The sequence below is a fragment of the Nanorana parkeri genome, unplaced genomic scaffold (assembly GCF_000935625.1).
Source record: "Nanorana parkeri isolate BGI_ZX_2015 unplaced genomic scaffold, ASM93562v1 scaffold1583, whole genome shotgun sequence".
NCBI lineage: Eukaryota > Metazoa > Chordata > Amphibia > Anura > Dicroglossidae > Nanorana > Nanorana parkeri.
This window is the reverse complement of record NW_017307851.1, coordinates 297060-316165: the sequence shown is the minus strand read 5'-3', so window position 1 is coordinate 316165 and position 19106 is coordinate 297060. Positions and strand designations below refer to the sequence as shown.

The 19106-nt window shown below is 46.6% G+C and overlaps 1 protein-coding gene across 1 annotated transcript in view; it reads left to right on the top strand.

Annotated features, from left to right (window-relative positions):
- The window catches only part of LZTS3 (leucine zipper tumor suppressor family member 3), a 75079-nt gene that overhangs the window by 283 nt on the left and 55690 nt on the right, over positions 1-19106 (top strand). The gene's annotated exons all lie outside the window — the stretch shown is intronic.

Below are 19106 nucleotides of genomic sequence, written 5' to 3'. Positions count from 1 at the left end.
GGGGGGGGGGGATGTGTCATACCAGTAATGACACTGAGGGGGGGATGTGAGATACCAGTAATGACACTGAGGGGGGGATCTCACATACCAGTATGGTCACTGGAGGGGCTCTCACATACCAGTACGGTCACTGGAGTGTATCTCACATACCAGTATTGTCACTGGAGAGCATCTCGCATACCAGTATGGTCACTGGAGGGGATGTGTGATACCAGTATTGTCACTGGAGTGGATCTGTGATACCAGTATTGTCACTGCAGGGAATCTCACATACCAGTATTATCACTGGAGAGGATCTTGCATACCAGTATTGTCACTGGAGGGGATATGTGATGGCAGTATTCTCACTGGAGGGGATATGTGATGGCAGTATTCTCACTGGGGGGGATATGTGATGGCAGTATTCTCACTGGGTGGGATATGTGATGGTTATTCGCACTCGAGGGGATATGTGATGGCAGTATGCTCACTGGGTGGGATATGTGATGGCAGTATTCTCACTGGGTGGGATATGTGATGGCAGTATTGTCACTGGAGGGGATATGTGATGGCAGTATTGTCACTGGAGGGGATATGTGATGGCAGTATTGTCACTGGAGGGGATATGTGATGGCAGTATTGTCACTGGGTGGGATATGTGATGGCAATATTGTCACTGGAGGGGATATGTGATGGCATTATTGTCACTGGAAGGGCTGTATAATACCAGTTTTCTCACTGGGGAAGGGGGGGATTGGTGTTTGTGTATTAGCATTATTGTCACTAGATGAGATGTGTGATATCCATATTGTCACTGGAAGGGCTCTAAGATACTAGTATTGTCACTGGAAGGGCTCTGAGATGGCAATTTTGTCACTGGAGGGGTTCTGTGGTACCAATATTGGCACGACAAGGGTTCTTTAATACGAGTATTTGCACCATCAGGGTTGTGCGATTGAAGTATTGTTCCCAGCAGCTGTGTGTGTGTGTGTGTGTGTATATACAGTATATAGTTACTTACACAGCTGTATAATACTGATATTGTATGACTGATGGTGTTGTGTATCTTTGGCATTGTTGTATATTATGTACAGTATACAGTCACTGGAAGTATTGTGAAATATGAGAAAGATCATTGGCAGTTCTACAGTATGTAATATGACACAGGTCACAGGTGTGGATGTGTAATATGACATAGGTCACAGGTATGGATGTGTAATATGACACAGGTCACAGGTATAAATGTGTAATATGACACAGGTCACGGGTGTGGATGTGTAATATGACACAGGTCAAAGGTATGGATGTGTAATATGACATAGGTCACAGGTATGGATGTGTAATATGGCACAGGTCACAGGTGTGGATGTGTAATATGGCACAGGTCACAGGTGTGGATGTGTAATATGGCACAGGTCACAGGTGTGGATGTGTAATATGGCACAGGTCACAGGTGTGGATGTGTAATATGGCACAGGTCACAGGTGTGGATGTGTAATATGGCACAGGTCACAGGTGTGGATGTGTAATATGGCACAGGTCACAGGTGTGGATGTGTAATATGGCACAGGTCACAGGTGTGGATGTGTAATATGGCACAGGTCACAGGTGTGGATGTGTAATATGGCACAGGTCACAGGTGTGGATGTGTAATATGGCACAGGTCACAGGTGTGGATGTGTAATATGGCACAGGTCACAGGTGTGGATGTGTAATATGGCACAGGTCACAGGTGTGGATGTGTAATATGGCACAGGTCACAGGTGTGGATGTGTAATATGGCACAGGTCACAGGTGTGGATGTGTAATATGGCACAGGTCACAGGTGTGGATGTGTAATATGGCACAGGTCACAGGTGTGGATGTGTAATATGGCACAGGTCACAGGTGTGGATGTGTAATATGGCACAGGTCACAGGTGTGGATGTGTAATATGGCACAGGTCACAGGTGTGGATGTGTAATATGGCACAGGTCACAGGTGTGGATGTGTAATATGGCACAGGTCACAGGTGTGGATGTGTAATATGGCACAGGTCACAGGTGTGGATGTGTAATATGGCACAGGTCACAGGTGTGGATGTGTAATATGGCACAGGTCACAGGTGTGGATGTGTAATATGGCACAGGTCACAGGTGTGGATGTGTAATATGGCACAGGTCACAGGTGTGGATGTGTAATATGGCACAGGTCACAGGTGTGGATGTGTAATATGGCACAGGTCACAGGTGTGGATGTGTAATATGGCACAGGTCACAGGTGTGGATGTGTAATATGGCACAGGTCACAGGTGTGGATGTGTAATATGGCACAGGTCACAGGTGTGGATGTGTAATATGGCACAGGTCACAGGTGTGGATGTGTAATATGGCACAGGTCACAGGTGTGGATGTGTAATATGGCACAGGTCACAGGTGTGGATGTGTAATATGGCACAGGTCACAGGTGTGGATGTGTAATATGGCACAGGTCACAGGTATGGATGTGTAATATGGCACAGGTCACAGGTGTGCATGTGTAATATGGCACAGGTCACGGGTATGGCAATGCTCTTTTGTGAAATATGTAAATTGTCACAGCCGTTATGGGGGTCATATAAAGTAGGTCACAGGCAGTACCATGTAATATGTGTGTAAACAAACAAATATGTGTAAAGATTGCTATATTAGGAAGGTTATTAGCGGTGATGTGTAATATGTATATTGTCATAGCCAGTACCGGGTAATAGGGCACTGCCAATGCTATGTCACTTGAATTGCTGTGCCAGTTGAACTGGATATGGCAGTATAGTGCTGGTACGAGCTTGGCCATTGTTCATGGTCATCTACAGGTCCGTGTTGCAGAATGAACTTGGTGACTGGCCGCACTGTGCCAAATATGCGAGGACGGTGGCCAAAATGTATTATAAGCTTAGCCACTAGCTAGTTTGGTCAGTTGCTTCTGTGTAGAATTTGTTGTTAGGGTAGCAGAACTGTATGACTGACAAATGCTGATTTCCAGGATTAGCACATCTGTAGCAATGATATTAGATAAAAACATGTAGATATACTGTATACAAAACGTGTCATGATTTGATATATACTGTACATTATGCTGAATGAGTTTCTACTTAAGGGGTCTATTTTTAAACAATGTGCAGCTTGTGAAACTGCAGCTACATTCATCTGTGTGACTTTAACAGCTGTTGTGAGAATGGGCAAAAATGTATGTCATTTCTCTTCTGGTCGAAAGTGCTTCAATACAGAACAAAGTGAATGGGGAAAATACTGCAGCACTAGATGGAGCTGAGGACCACAGGAAATAAATACATGTTATTAGGGAGATACAATGTTACAATTCAGAAGGATGCTAAAGGGAATGAGCGTATAAATGTAACCATTACTATCCCCATAGTATCAATGGCTACATGTATATGCACATTTCCTCCAGTGGGCTATAGAACTTTGTATCTCCCCCTACTAACATGTATTTTTTTCCTATGACCCTCCAGCTGCATCTAGTGGCCATAATGGGGTATTTTCTTCATTCACTCTTTTCCTAATGAATATACCTATTGAAGAACATTCAGCCAGAAAAGAAATTACACTAAGGCCAGGTTCAAACCATTTTCCTGGACTAGATCTGGAATGCAGTGCATTGCATTTTGCCACGATTTTACCGCGTTCCGGAGCTGGGTTTTTTTTTTCTTTTTAGTTTAAGGGCCGGTTCACACCAAAAAGAGTGTGTTCCAGAGCAGTCAGCCTCTGGAACTCACTGTATTGCAACCCAGCCGTCTCCCCGCGTTCAGGGCCGAGAAGGGCGTGGGGGTGCACTGAAGTCAATGGCACCGCAGCCATGCCCCCCCGCCCGAAGTGCAATCGCCTGCTGCCGAATGCATAGCACATCAGTGCCTGCGTTCTGGTCCAGTGCGATCGGCAAAAATAGTGCATTTTTGCAGATCACAATGGACCGGAAAACAGGCACTAAGAACATTCAGTTTTTTCTCACAATAGCTGGTCAGCTCCCACAGAACAAATTTACATGCAGCTTCTACTGGAGAAATTCCAGTTCATTTATTATAAATATACCTGTAAGGCATTCTTTCTCAACTCAGGGGCCATGGCACCCTGGGGTGCCTTCTACCTTCCTCAGGAGTGCCTTGAAATATTTGCACAATATATTTGAATCACGCCTTTCAATGGTGCAGGCAGTCTTCTGATGTGCAAGAGGGGACTCTCTGATATAAAAGGGGGGACTCTGATAATAAAGGGGGATCTTATGTGAAGGGAGAAGCCCCTTTTTTGTGAGTCTTTACGTATCAATTTCACCATATCAGATTGCTATCTGGGATAAGGGGGTCTGGTATGGATTATGGAGGGGCCACACGTTGTTGTTTACATTTTTACATGTTTGTTATTTTACATTGTAGACTGGGGTGCCTCAAGATTTTGCATACTTTTAAAGGGCGCCATGACTGAAATAAGGTTGAGAAATGCTGCTCTAAGGGATGGTTCACGAGACCCCTAAGGGATGGTTCACGAGACCCCTAAGGGATGGTTCACGAGACCCCTAAGGGATGGTTCACAAGATTCCTAAGGGATGGTTCACGAGACCCCTAAGGGATGGTTCACGAGATTCCTAAGGGATGGTTCACGAGACCCCTAAGGGATGGTTCATGAGATTCTTTTTATAAATAAGCCACTGTGGAATGGTTCACACTTTTGTCATGTATTTTTGTATGCAATCTTTAGGTGTTTTGTACATGCTTTTCAACGTGTATGTCATGCATTTGTATGTGTGCTTATCGGAGAAACTTAGTGCTCCCGTTACTGAAATGCCAGTAAAAGTCGTATATTGTACATTTGAACGCATTTTACACACGGCTGTATCTATAGCTATAGAAGAGACTTTTTTTTGCAGAAGATGCTGCTTGCAGGACTGTTGGTGCATTGGATAAAAACACTTCGCTGCACAGAGCGCTGTTTATTATAATGGCTCATCATTCATTAGGATACACTTTCTCCTGCATTGAAATATGCACTAGTGTGATCGGTCCTAATGCTGATTATTACAGTGCATTGGTGATACCTCTGTCCAGTGGTGCCACACCCCAAAGTCATAAGTACAGGGCCGGATTTACTCTCTCTGCTGCTCCAAGTCCAGGTTCCTCAATGCGCCCCCCTAGCCGCCACCCGCCCTATGGAGAATGGCAAGACATGTAGGCTGCATACAAGTGATCTCGGTGACATCAAAACAAGCAGCGGCGTCCCCGCTGTACATTTAGTTCTGCTTGCCCAAAGCAGGCTAAATGTAGAAAACAACTACCCGCCCAGAACTGCATGTCGCGAGCATCGGGTGATAGGAATTCCACACCCCTGCTGCCCCTCTACTCCCTGCTGCTTCAAGGCCGGGCCTTGGTTGGCCTTGTGGGAAATCCGGCCCTGCATAAGTATGAACTGAAATAGAAAAACAGGTTTTTAAGGCAACAAATCACACATTTGATACGTTTTAATCATTTTATTCCAAAGTTAAAAAACATTAAAATATTTTACAAAAATGTCTTTTTCAATTGCTTGTGATCCATATGAATTAACCTCTAACATAGATCAGCTACCACCTCCTGGGTCCCCCAAAAAGGAGGAAAAAGTCATATATCACCACCCTAAATTGTCATTGAGTCCAAACTCTCAAATGTAATGATTCCTCCAATTGAGGGGTCACCCAGATCCTCCACGCGTTTCGCTGTATGCTTTCTCAATAAGAATAGAAGGTATTCTGTAGATTACAAACATCAATAAATATACAGTTTTTTGCAATCCAACATTAGTAAGGAGGGGTATATATAGAACAGTCTAGAAGATATGTTGCCTGCACACCATTCTGCTTCGGAATGTCCGTTTTATTCAATATTCCTTTACACTTGACACTTTGCCTGACGAAGGGGTCCTGTGAGGCTCCGAAATGTTGCATTCACATGTCACGCTAAAGGAATACGAACAAAAAGGACATTTCGAAGCAGAATGGTGTGCGGACAACATATCTTCTAAATCAGTGGTTCTTAACCTGTGTAACCTCAGGACCCACATTTGTCCTTGGTCAATAGGGCGCGACCCAAGTCGCACTGCAATGGAACGCACGGCATTGCATTACCGCATGTTCCGCTGTGGGCAATTGAGCTGTGGGTGGGAGGTGGTGATGAATGGCAACACAACGCACCTCCTGCACCAGAATGCGTAGTAGGTGCAATTGCATGGTAAGGTGCGTTAAAGGCACATGATTGTTCGTTTATCGCACTGTACTAGTGTGAATAGGCCCTCAAAAACACTGACAGACACACACACAACCACAGACACAATCTCACACACATACACAATCTCACACACATATACACACTCCAAAAATTGTTTTACATTTGTTTTCCTTTTTTTAAGATTCACCCATTCTCCCTACCTTACAAGAACTGGAGTGGATCTTCAGCTTGTGGTTCAGTGTGGGCTGTTGTGCTGTGACGGAGCTCCATCTAGGAGCCAGAATGTGACATCACTCCGATCCAGTCACCTCTACAGGGCATGCGAGGGAGCTGTAAACAATGCATGTATGGATGGATCTCCGTCAGGGCCATAGCCCCATCCCATCTCAAGTTGACACTCGGCACCGGCAGCATATTTTGAATGGCTGCTTGGTGCGAGAACTGACAGTGCTGCGCTAGGGGGAGGCTGAGGAGCCTCTCACCTAGAAAAGTGGAAGGCACGCGGCGACCCACCGAAAACGGGGTTGCGACCCACTTTTGGGTCACGACCTACCAGTTGAGAACCAAGGTTCTAGATTGTATATTGTGGCGCCATCCACCAGTTGTTCCAGCACCCATTGGATTTTGGGGTACATCGGTACGGTGTGCAAAGGGGATATTACAAAGACATATATAAAACAGTGACCCCTCATTCATTATATCACATAGCAAATAAGTGCCTGATTACTGAGACACAAAGAATAGATGAGCCAAGCCTTCAAGCAACGCCAGACCAGCACCACAACCGTAGCCCATAAGGGGTTATGTAAGTTAACGAAAAGTCCCCTATAGATCAAAAAAGTATATCCAGACCTAGGAGCAATCAATAAATATGTGTCCAGGGCTGAATTTCCCACAAGGCCAACCAATGCCTGGCCGCAGCAGGGAGTAGAGGGGCAGCAGGGGTGTGGAATTCCTATCTCTCGATGCCCGGGACATACAGTTCTGGGCGCTAGGCGGGTAGTTGTTTTCTACATTTAGCCCTGCTTTGGGTAAGCAGAGTTTAATGTAGAGCGGGGAAGTCGCCACTTGTTTTGCACAAGTGGTCCCGGCGATGGCTGGTAGGGGGGCGCATTAAGGAACCTGGCCTTGGGGCAGCAGAGAGAGTAAATCCGGCCCTGTATGTGTCCACATGTATTTCCAAAACAGTGGCTCAAAAACCCTTTTTTTCTATTTCTATACATACTTGGTCTTAATGCTGGTATCACGTACCAGGTAGAAGACCAAATAGCTGATGAGGCCTCCCTTGCGCCTCTTGTCCCGCACCCCTGAGAGTGGAGACAGGGAGTAAGAGGACAGAAGAGTTGCACGAGTGCCAAGGGGTATGCAGACAACGTGCCAGGTGATAGTCCAGATGCAGGATTCGGGAGCAGGTCAGACAAGTCCAAGGTCATACCGAGTGGGCAGCGAAGTACAGTAGCAGAAGACAGAGGCAGAATCCAGGAACAAGCAGAAGTCAGGAGCAGGCAGCAATCAGGCAAGGTCGAAGGCAATCCGGGTCGATACACAAGAGCAAGCAGACGGGCAGAGTAACAGGATCACATGGACAAGCTGAAAGACAATTCAGCAATGGTCTGTGAGGCAGACTGGATTATATAGGCTCATCCATCAAGGAAGATTGTCACATCCTGTACGTGGCCGTCAGCGCGTCTGGCACGTACGTTTAAGCTGCGTGCGCATGCGAACTAGCGCACGTTTTCCAAGGATTCGGAAGACTACGAGCATGTGCAGTATGACATGTGTGGCAGGCCATACTGTTACAGCTGGACATACACATAACGATACAATCACGCCATAGAAAAAGGAGTTCCCTTTCACAAAATGCATTTGTATTTATCTGTAATGAAATGGTCTGTTGACAAAGGGCGCCCTATACAGTAGCAGGGAGCAATGGCTGCGCACTGCTACTATCACAGTGGCTGATCCTCAGTAATACTCGGCATGCCTGTTCTGCTGAGATGACAGCATGACCTGAATTTGTCTCTCCGAATTACCGCTCTTGCATGGATTACGTAAATGGTATAGATTTGTGTGCCGTGGAGAGGCAGGTAGGTCTGTTTTAGCTCTGTCGATAACCATTCCCCATACTGATCTTATTTGAAATTGCCGAGGCGAAGATGCCGAACCGCCACCCTCATGGAACTACAGTGCCAGCATACAGTGCCAACCCAGTTCTTTTAATGAAGACCATTAATGGGCTAGCCCATCCAAAAGTCCGCTGTATGCCCTGGGCCCAGTCATTGATGTGAGGCCGAAAGCGGCTGCCCCTTGAGCCCGCAAAAGAAACACACGTGGCACCATTCTGTTTACTATGCAACCGCCATCGCATAGTGTTGCTCCACCCCTGCCGTACGCAGGACCGCATGACATCTCATGCAGGGTCATGCCTCACGCGGGGTCACGTCTCTCTCTGACATCTTGGGTGGGTGATGTAGCGCGTAGCCGGTAGGGTGGGTAGGGGCAGTGGCGTCATAAGGGAGGTGTGGGGGGTGCGGCCCGCACCCGGGTGACACCAAAATGACTTATAGTCATTTTGGTGTCACTCCCCTCTAAAAATTCGGGCACACTGTCATGGACCGAACACCCAACAGTTTCGGGAGAGAGGAGGGGACCCGGCGGCATACCTTATCCCGCCGGGTGACTGTCCCCTCCTCTCTCTGCCGGAGTCCATCACCAAGATGGCCACCGGCAGTTATCAATAAGATCGCCGAGCATGCGCATGCACGTGGTGACGTCTTGCGGATGCGGGGTGTCACCCAGTAACCGCACCGGATGACACCTGGCCTCGGGACACCCCTGGGTAGGGGGCCCAAGAAAATGTTTGTCTATGGTCCAGTCGATATTAAAGACGGCCCTGGTGACGACACACAAGCGGGAATGGGCCCTTTAACAGAGGGAGGGCCACTGCCTGGCCGTAGCGGTGTTGGAGTGACACAATTTGCATGTTTCTGTGTTGTCTGATAGCCAGCTGTGTTCCCGAGAGCCCGAGCGGACTTGTGTCAGCACTTTCTGTCACATGGTCTAATGTTTTGTATATAAAGTATTTGAGAATATTAAATGAGTGCATCTTCTTAACCCATTCACGGCTACTGTCCTTCCCCTGCCAGTAGATGTAGATTGGTGTTATCATTCAGGGAGGGATTTAAAGGTTTAGTCCACCCAAAAAAAGTCACGTTTTCCTTAGGTTTTGGAGTGCTGAATCACACATTCCCTAAAATGTCACTTGTTCTAATTCTGCACTCCCCCTCTCCTCAGTGCTGGTATAACCAGTATGGGAGAGTCTCTCTTTTTCTCTTGATCTGTTAATTTGTTCTTCATTATGGATATATCTGTATTCGTTAGTTTCCCCAATATATAGTACTCCTGATTCTTTCCACTACAAACATTATAACAGTGAAGGAGAAGGTGAAGACTGATGAACTTGGTTACCCCCACTCTCTCCTCCTATCAGCATGCTCCTTGCACTGCACCACACCTGATTGGATCTTTGTGCTGCTTCTCCCCCTCACAGTCTGAGCGCTGCTGTACAGGGACTGCAAGATTCTGATACCAGGCCAAGTTCAGATAGTTGCACTAAAAGAAAATACATTTAAGGCTGTATTCATGAATACAGAGCTGCATTCATTTGTGTCTCCTGCGGACTGGCCACTGAGCATATATGGGCGGTCCGCTGGCTGATTGTTCTGGGAGGACGTGCCTGCACGTCCTAACTTTCCCACCGGTGTGCAAAGGAATAGAGTGAGCCAGGGAAATACCACATTATGGCCACTAGATGGAGCTGAGGAGCAGAGGAAATAAATACTTCTTTCTTGTAATCCTCAGCCCCATCTAGTGGCCATAATGCGGTATTTTCCTGACATTACAAAGAAAATGTACTACTAACATTTGTTTTTGCCTCCATTTGCACAGAACCAATGCACATGACAGTTTCGCAGGTCGAATAGCTCTGTTATTTTTTTTTCTAATACACCTACCTCAATCCTGACTCCTATTAAAACCCTTAAAGTGTCAGGGCAAAATAAACATATTCAGTACACCTCTGAAATGCGAGCACATTTCCACTTCATTTATACTAGGGATGCACCGATACCGAGTATTTGGGCGAGTACTCGTACTCACCCAAATGCTCCCGATGGCTATGGCGATACCAGAACTTCCGGTATCAAGAAGCCAGGCAGAGCATCATTACACGCTGCCCGGCTTCATGATTGGCCGGGAAGCCGGCTCCATGCTGCCTCGTGACCATCACCTGGTGACGAGGGAGCATGGAGCCAGCTTCCCGGCCAATCAGGAACCCGGACGGCGTCTAATGACTCGCCACCCAGCTTTCTGATTGACCGGGAAGCTGGCCAATAAAGAAGCCGCGTGGCAAGTCATTAAACGGCGCCCAGCATCCTGATTGGCCAGAAAGCCGGCTCCATGCTTCCTCCTCACCTGGTGATACCAGAACTTCCGGTATCAAGAAGCCAGGCTCCTCACCTGGTGAGGAGGTAGCATGGAGCCAGCTTCCCAACCAATCAGGAAGCTGGGCGCCGTTTAAAGACTCACCGCCAACTTTCTGATTGGTCAGGCAGCTGCCAGGCGGCGAGTAATTACCTGCCCCTCAGCTTCCCGACCGGCCAGAAAGCCGTCTCCATGGTTTGCTTGTCCCCAGGTGACGAGGGAGCATGGAGGCGGCTTCCCGGCTAATTGGGAAGCCAGGTGGTGAGTCATTACACGCCGCCCAGCTTCCTTAATGGGACTTCTGGTATCAGTATTCGGTATTGGCGAGTGCCGGAAAAAAAAATTGGTACTTGTACTCAATATCAAAATAAATGGTATCGGTGCATGCCTAGTTTATACCTCTAAAAATGCTGTAAGTACAGAAAAATATGTGCAGAAATCCAGTGGCGCTCCTAACTTCCTGTTTGGAGTGACAACACAGTGCCTCTATTGCTGATGCTGATATCCCAACTGACATTGTCATGTCTGCCTGCTGGACAACAGCCTGTCCTCACCCCTCTCTGCCCCTCTCCACATGTACGTATTGATTTATTTCCCAGATAACTACTGGTGCTGCCCCAATGTGTGGGGAAAGGGCTTTCGGGAGATGTAGTTCTGGGAGCGTGCCTAAGTCAGTAGCAACCGACCAAACGGCAGCCACCTCTGCAAGAATTTTACAAATCAAGTGAAGATGTCACAAGGAGTAAAAAAAAGCAGATTCTCACTACAGGAACAAGGCTCAAAAAAATATTGCTAGGACATGCCCTAGAGGGGGAACAAGGGAGGTTTGGGGGTGAACCGGGGTAATGCTTGGACATACACTTCAGCAACTGAAATAGGATTGGAGGGCAAGCTGCAGATACTACATGAGTGGTTGGAGGCTGAGCACATGTTGTGGGAGGTAGCCAGAGACTGGGAACATATTACAAGATACTGCTAGAGTTCATCATCATTGCAGCCTCTTTTCATATCACTGCTCCCATTCTGATGATCCCTACCGTCACTGAGAAGTCAGCAAGACTTATATATAAAAGGAGATGGATAGGTATGGGCAGTACAAAAAAAGTAAAAAACTAAATGTGTGAAAGAACTCAGCCCTGTAATGAATACGTTTCCTTACTGGAGTCAGCAAATAGGCAGGAAAAATACTGGCTGCCAGGGCCCAAAGGCATAGGGCCACATGTGGCAGGTTGGCCACCAGGGATCTGAAGGCTTCATTTCGTCGAATTGGTTTCAGCGGCATATGCTTGCTGACATTTGAGGAAGATGAGCTGAGAAAATGCCCGGAGCAACTTTACAAAAATAGGCAAAACTGGGGGAATACATGTTTCCAATGAAAAATATGGTAAAACATTGTCTGCGATGGCTGTTGTTTATTCAGGTGTATGGTATAGCTAGTAGAAGTTGGTCACATTCAACTGGACCTGTTCTTCAGTAATGTAAATAACAACCCCAAGCCACTCCAGTTCTAATGAGTGTCAGGAAGATATCCCATCATTCACACCAATCAGCCTAAACATTATACCCACCCACCTAATATAGAGTAGGTCCCGTTTTTGAAGCCAAAACAGCCCTGACCCATCTTGGCATGGACCCACTAGACCTCTGTAGGTATGCTGTGGTATCTGGCACCAAGCCATCAGTAGCAAATCCTTTAAGTGCTCTAAGTTGTGAGGTGGGGCCTCCATGGATCGGACTTGTTTTTCTAGCACATCCCACAGATGCTCAATTGGATTCAGATCTGAAGAATTTGGAGGCCAAGGCAACTTTTGGTAGGTCCTGACCACTGCAAACTGAGAACTTCCCACAAGAGCTGCAGTTTTGCAGTTGCTCTGACCCAGTTGTCTAGACATTACAATTTGGTCCCTGTCAAAGTCCCTGAAATCCTTACTCCTGCCCATTTTTCTGCTTCCAGCACATCAACTTCAGGGACAAATTGTTCAGTTGCTGCCTAATATATCCCTTCCACTTCCAGGTGCCATTGTAATATATCCCTTTCACTTCCAGGTGCCATTGTAATATATCCCTTCCACTTCCAGGTGCCATTGTAATATATCCCACCCCCACTTCCAGGTGCCATTGTAATATATCCCTTCCACTTCCAGGTGCCATTGTAATATATCCCTTTCACTTCCAGGTGCCATTGTAATATATCCCTTCCACTTCCAGGTGCCATTGTGATGAGATAATCAATGTTATTCACTTCACCTCTCATTGGTCAGAATGTTATGGCTGATCAGTGTATAACACACACAGGTAGGTCCAAATGGAGAAAACTCAGAAGTATCTTAAACAACATGGCGTCCTTGTATCCTTCAAATCCAGCAATACACTGAGAGAGAAGCTTGTACATCCCTAAAGAACCAACACCCAAACGCAAGCAAAGTAACTTGGTATATGCGGTGCAGTAAAGTAAGGAATGCAAACACCTGTACATTGGGGAGACCAACATTGGAGAGCAAATTCTACTGGACAAGACTCAGAAGTCTTCCTAAACCTTAAGGGCAGTTTTCCGAGGACAGCGAGGTGCACCTTTTGGACAGGGAGGACAACAGGTTAGTAAGAGGCATGAAAGAAGCCATCTATGTCCACCTGGAACAACCATCCCTGAACAGGGGTGGAGGCCTTCAACACCATCTGTCTTCCACATAGAATGCTGTTTTACCATCTCTACCCCGGGAAGCTGGCAAAAATTCACACTTTCAGTCATGTCAGTCGCGGAAATTACCACATATGCAGATTAACTGACACCAAGGGTGGGATTAAGTATCTAGAACATGGTGGTTCCTGAACTTTCACTCCTCCTATCCTTTTCCTGGACAATCAACATCTTCCTTGACACATTTCATGGTGATTGGATTAGCGTGACTGATCTACCTGTGTAGATATACAGTAAATGGTGGAGTATGTTTCTGACACTCATTAGAACTGAGAAATTTGGCTTGGAGAAGCTATAAAATATCTGCAGCAGAAGAAATTGATCTCCCAGGGCAGAAGGATGCTATTCTTGAGTAGAGACCAGAAAGCATTACACACTTGACTGAGAGCCTAACACTTACATATTCTGCCAGAAGCTGATAGATAAAAGCTGGGGTAAAGTTCCACTCTAAGGCCTCGTTCACACCAGATACAGTGCATTCCGGGCCCAAATTCTGTCCAGAACGCACTTCAGCACATTGCGACTGGCTCACTATGTTGGGGGCAGGAGGGGGCCTGGCGGTCCATTGAAGTGCATGGCACCGGAGCCACGCCCCCGGGCCGCAATGCGATTGGCCGCACGGGAACGCAGGGCACACTATGCCTGCGGTCCGATCAAAATAGTGCTTGCAGCATTATGATCGGACCGGACTGCAGGCATAATGTGCCTTGCGTTCCAGTGCGGCCGATCACACTGGACCGCCAAGCCCCCTCCTGCCCCACAACATAGTGAGTCGGCTGCAATGCGATGCAGTGCGTTCTGGCCAGAATTGGGCCAGAAAGCACTGTATCTGGTGTGAACGAGGCCTTAAAGATAAGTGCACATTCAGACAAAGGGCATTTATTTTTTGTGCCCCCCTCCCCTGACCTAACAGATGCCACCTTCTCCCTCCATAGATGCAAACTTACCAAGATCCGGCACCCATGTTATTGTTATCCTGCATGTCAAGTCTATAGGGCTTTACTGCACAGGCGTGTCAAGGAGAGACAGGACTTATGGTGCAGGTTTTTAACCAACCCTGAAGGCCACGGGTGTCAGATACATTTGCAGAGGGGTAGGGTGGGACCTGTTGGGTGACGGCAGGGAGGGCAAAAACGCATAAGTGTGCTTGGCTATAAAGTGCACTTATCCCAAAGTTCAGCTTTAATAATAAAAACTGTCATTATTGTAATTTAGCGATCCGGAAGTGGCTCGGAAGCGCCTTGTACGTCGTTCATCCCCGGAATAGCTGTATATTGCCGACCTGCCGATGGAGGCTGATGTGTAAGCTCAGTAATTGTGTCTTTGACATGCAGCGATAACATTAGGATCTCATTTATAGCAATCATAGGAGAATTTATATATATTTATATATATATATATCTGGATGACTCATCCTGGATGTACGTTGGGTACAGACCCAATCCAGGTATCATGGTTTCCATGGCGACCGCACAGATAGTACCAAGTGATAAACTCCTGGCAGAAACAGCAGCCAAACTGTGAGACACGAAGAGCCAGCCTTGTGTAGAAAGAACCCACCGAGCTGAAGCACGTTTCCTCCATTTTAAGGAACCGTCCCCCTTTTTAGGGACTGTCCCCATTTCTAGGAACTGTCTCTTTTTTTAGGGACTGTCCCCATTCCTAGCAACTGTCTCCTTTTTTAGGAACTGTCCCCATTTTTAGGGACTGTCCCCATTTCTAGGAACTGTCTCTTTTTTTAGGGACTGTCCCCATTCCTAGCAACTGTCTCCTTTTTTAGGAACTGTCCCCATTTTTAGGGACTGTCCCCATTTCTAGGAACTGTCTCCTTTTTTAGGGACTGTCCCCATTCCTAGCAACTGTCTCTTTTTTTAGGAACTGTCCCCATTTTTAGGGACTGTCCCCATTTCTAGGAACTGTCTCTTTTTTTAGGGACTGTCCCCATTCCTAGCAACTGTCTCCTTTTTTAGGAACTGTCCCCATTTTTAGGGTTTGTCCCCATTTCTAGCAATTGTCTCCTTTTTTAGGAACTGTCCCCATTCTGCTCGCGATAGCCAGTGTAACATTCTAATGATTCGCTTTGAGCACAACCATCATGCTTCAGGCTCAGCGTGTCCATATATCCAACCCCCATCAGTTTGGGCTCATGCACACGGGTGTGACAAATGCCCCATTCATATACCGCATATGGACCTGGACCCAGCGGTATTGTAAACTTTGGGCCCCTGCGTTGTGGTCAGTATTCCCCCATAGGGTACAGCTGCGTGAGCCTAAAGTATAAAACCTGACTTATCGAAAACTAGAAAACAAAACAACTTTTTGTCTTGACATATTCACACCAAATGCAGAGCAGATCCGCTTAGGTTTCTGCACACGCAGTGCAGTGGGTTGTGCCGCGTTTTTGATGCGTTCTTGGCCGTTTTTGGTAAAAAAAAATTAAAAAAATGTTAGTTTAACATGGGCTTTCAGTGCGTTCCAGGCATTTGCATGCATTTTTGATGTGTTTGCATGCGTTCCAGAGCAGGTAAAATAGGGCCTGCTGCAGTTTTTTACCTGCTCTGGACCTGCTCTGGAACTGCACGCTGCGATGTGAACTGGAGCTAAAAATACTATTGGAATACATTGGACACAGTTTTGATCCGGTCTGCAACTGCTCTGCTCTGCTCCTGCTCCGCGCTTGGTGTGAACATGGCCTTACTGCGTTGGCGAAATTTCAAAAGTTTTCAATCTTTTTAAATCAGTAGTTTGCATTAAAACACTATGAAGGCCATTCTTCAGGCACTTCCTGTCATGAGGTGACAAGACTTTGTCCCAGTCTTGCAGTTGTGCTTCTGTGTTGTCACCAGTGATGAGCACAACGTATCTTGGTTCTGCTCATCGAACCCAGGCATAAATGTGGGTTTGGTGAACATTCCAGCGAACCAAACCCAGGGGATCCCGTATTCTAGCAACAAATGATGCTGAGTGACTTACACAGTGTCATTGGGTGCTAAGAAGATAGCGGCTGGGCAGTACAGTATCGTCGTTGGTTGCTAGTGGGCACAAGGACGCACCATAACAAATCAATGATGCTGTGGAGCTGGCTTTGTCCTAGCAACCAATGGCTGACTTCACAGCATCATAGGTTGCTATGGTGCTCCTTTCTGTGTCCTAGTAACCAATGATGCTGTGGGGCTGGCTTTGTCCTAGCAACCAATGGCTGACTTCACAGCATCATAGGTTGCTATGGTGCTCCTTTCTGTGTCCTAGTAACCAATGATGCTGTGGGGCTGGCTTTGTCCTAGCAACCAATGGCGTGACTCCACAACATCATAGGTTTTCATGGTGCTCCTTTCTGTGTCCTAGCAACCAATGATGCTGTGGGGCTGGCTTTGTCCTAGCAACCAATGGCTGAATTCACAGCATCATAGGTTGCTATGGTACTCCTTTCTGTGTCCCAGTAACCAATGATGCTGTGGGGCTGGCTTTGTCCTAGCAACCAATGGCGTGACTCCACAACATCATAGGTTTTCATGGTGCTCCTTTCTGTGTCCTAGTAACCAATGATGCTGTGGGACTGGCTTTGTCCTAGCAACCAATGGCTGAGTTCACAGCATCATAGGTTGCTATGATGCTCCTGCCTGTGTCATAGCAACTAATGATGCTGTGGGGACGGCTGTGTCCTAGCAGCCAATGACATGACTCCACAGCACTATAGGTTGTTGTGGCGCTCCTAGCAACCAAGGATGCTGTGTGGCCCAGCCGCTGGCATCCTAGAAACCAATGACACTGTGCCACCCACAACGCATAATTTGTTGCTAGGTCATACACAGATGGTCGATGGGTGAACTGGCCACATTGTTTGCTCGTTCGTGGAACTGCGAACAGCTTGGGTTTGGGTCACACTCCTGGTCAAACTGAACCCAAAGCTGATCCCTATTCTAATTGTCACCCTGTCACATGCGTCGCTGGTGGAGACTACAAGTGGCATCGCCAACGCATTGCACAGACATGATCCACCGTTGTCACTATCAGGAAGTTGATCCAGAGCAATGATGTGCAGCTATTGCCACAGCGAGTGCATGTAGCCAGGAAGTGGCTGAAAGAGGTTGCAGAAGATCGGCGGTACTGAGATGGAAAAAAAGGATAATTACAGTACTTATTAGGTCTTATTTTCGGGGGATGTCTTACTTTCGGGGAAACACGGTAGCAACGTTATAAAGTTAGTGCTTAGATCAGCGGTGGTCAATTTACTTGATATAGTGGCCGTTGAGGGTGACAGTTGACATCACCAAAGGGCCACACTTAGGGGTCCATTTATGAACTATTCACAGAGAATCTCTGTGAACGTTCATTCTGTGCCAATAGAAGCAAAATGAACGTTCTTATATTTTCTTTTCAGGTCAGATGTCATGCAATACCACATTGTGGCCACTAGATGGAGCTGAGGAGCATAGGGAATAAGTACTCATATCCTATGCTGCTCCACGCCATCTAGTGGCTATAATGCCATGTTACATTACTGCAGTAATGCAACAGGAGATGGTTAAAGACTATGTGCATGCTACAAGAGATGGTCAGAGACTACAGGTATACTACTTGAGATGGTCAGAGACTGCTGACATACTACGGAAGATGGTCAGGAAATGCAAACATACTACAGGAGATGGTCAGAGACTGCAGATCTGGTACAGGAGATGGTCAGAGACTGCACACATATAAGAGTTGTTGGAAATTGGGAACATAATTCAGGAAACAGTCATAGACTGCAGACACATGACATAAGACTGCTAGAGATCATTGCTATTACAGCCCCTTAACAAGTGATTATTTTTTTAATCTGCCTGTTATGGGGACTGATGGCAGCCTGTTATGTTATGGGGACACACACACATTATATATGTACACACACACACATTATATATCAGACATCCCAACTCTCCCGAACGCTGCCGGAGTCTCCCGCTATTGGATAGCGGCTCCCGCCCGCCCGGGAGAGAAACACTTCCTCCCGGAAAGGTTTATCTGCTCGATCGAGCAGATAAACCTTTCCCTGCGATCGTTTTTTTTTTTTTTCTGACATCGGGAGCTGGGGCCCGACCGTCAGTCAGAAAAGAAACAAAAAGGCATACGAATCCATAGCTAGATTGCTATTGGCAATTGCACTTTGCAATAGCCAATAGCAAACTAGGTAATGTGCCCGCCCACTGCTGCTGTCAATCAGCAGAGGGGGACCTGAATTTTTCTATCAGCTCCTCTTCTGGTGATAGAAAGGCACCTCCCTGAAATGAGAAGGACACCTCCCTGAAATGGCTTCTTTCAGGTTGGAATCCCTGATATATGTACACACACACATTATATATGTATACACACACATACACTATATATGTATACATACACACACATACACTATATATGTATACACACACACACATACACTATATATGTATACACACACACACATACACTATGTATGTATACACACACACACATTATATATGTACACACACATTATATATGTGTATACACACACGAAACAGAAACATAAGGAACAAATTTCACAAATTTTTACATAATACACTAGGGGTAGGAAGGTAGATGGGAAGACAAAAATGGAGGGAGTGAAGAACACCAATACATATTATTAAGGAAGAAAGGGAATTCACGGGGCAAGGTAGAATGGGAAGAGGGAGAACACAGAAGGGGGGGGAGGGGTGGGAAGGGAGGGGGGGAAGGAGG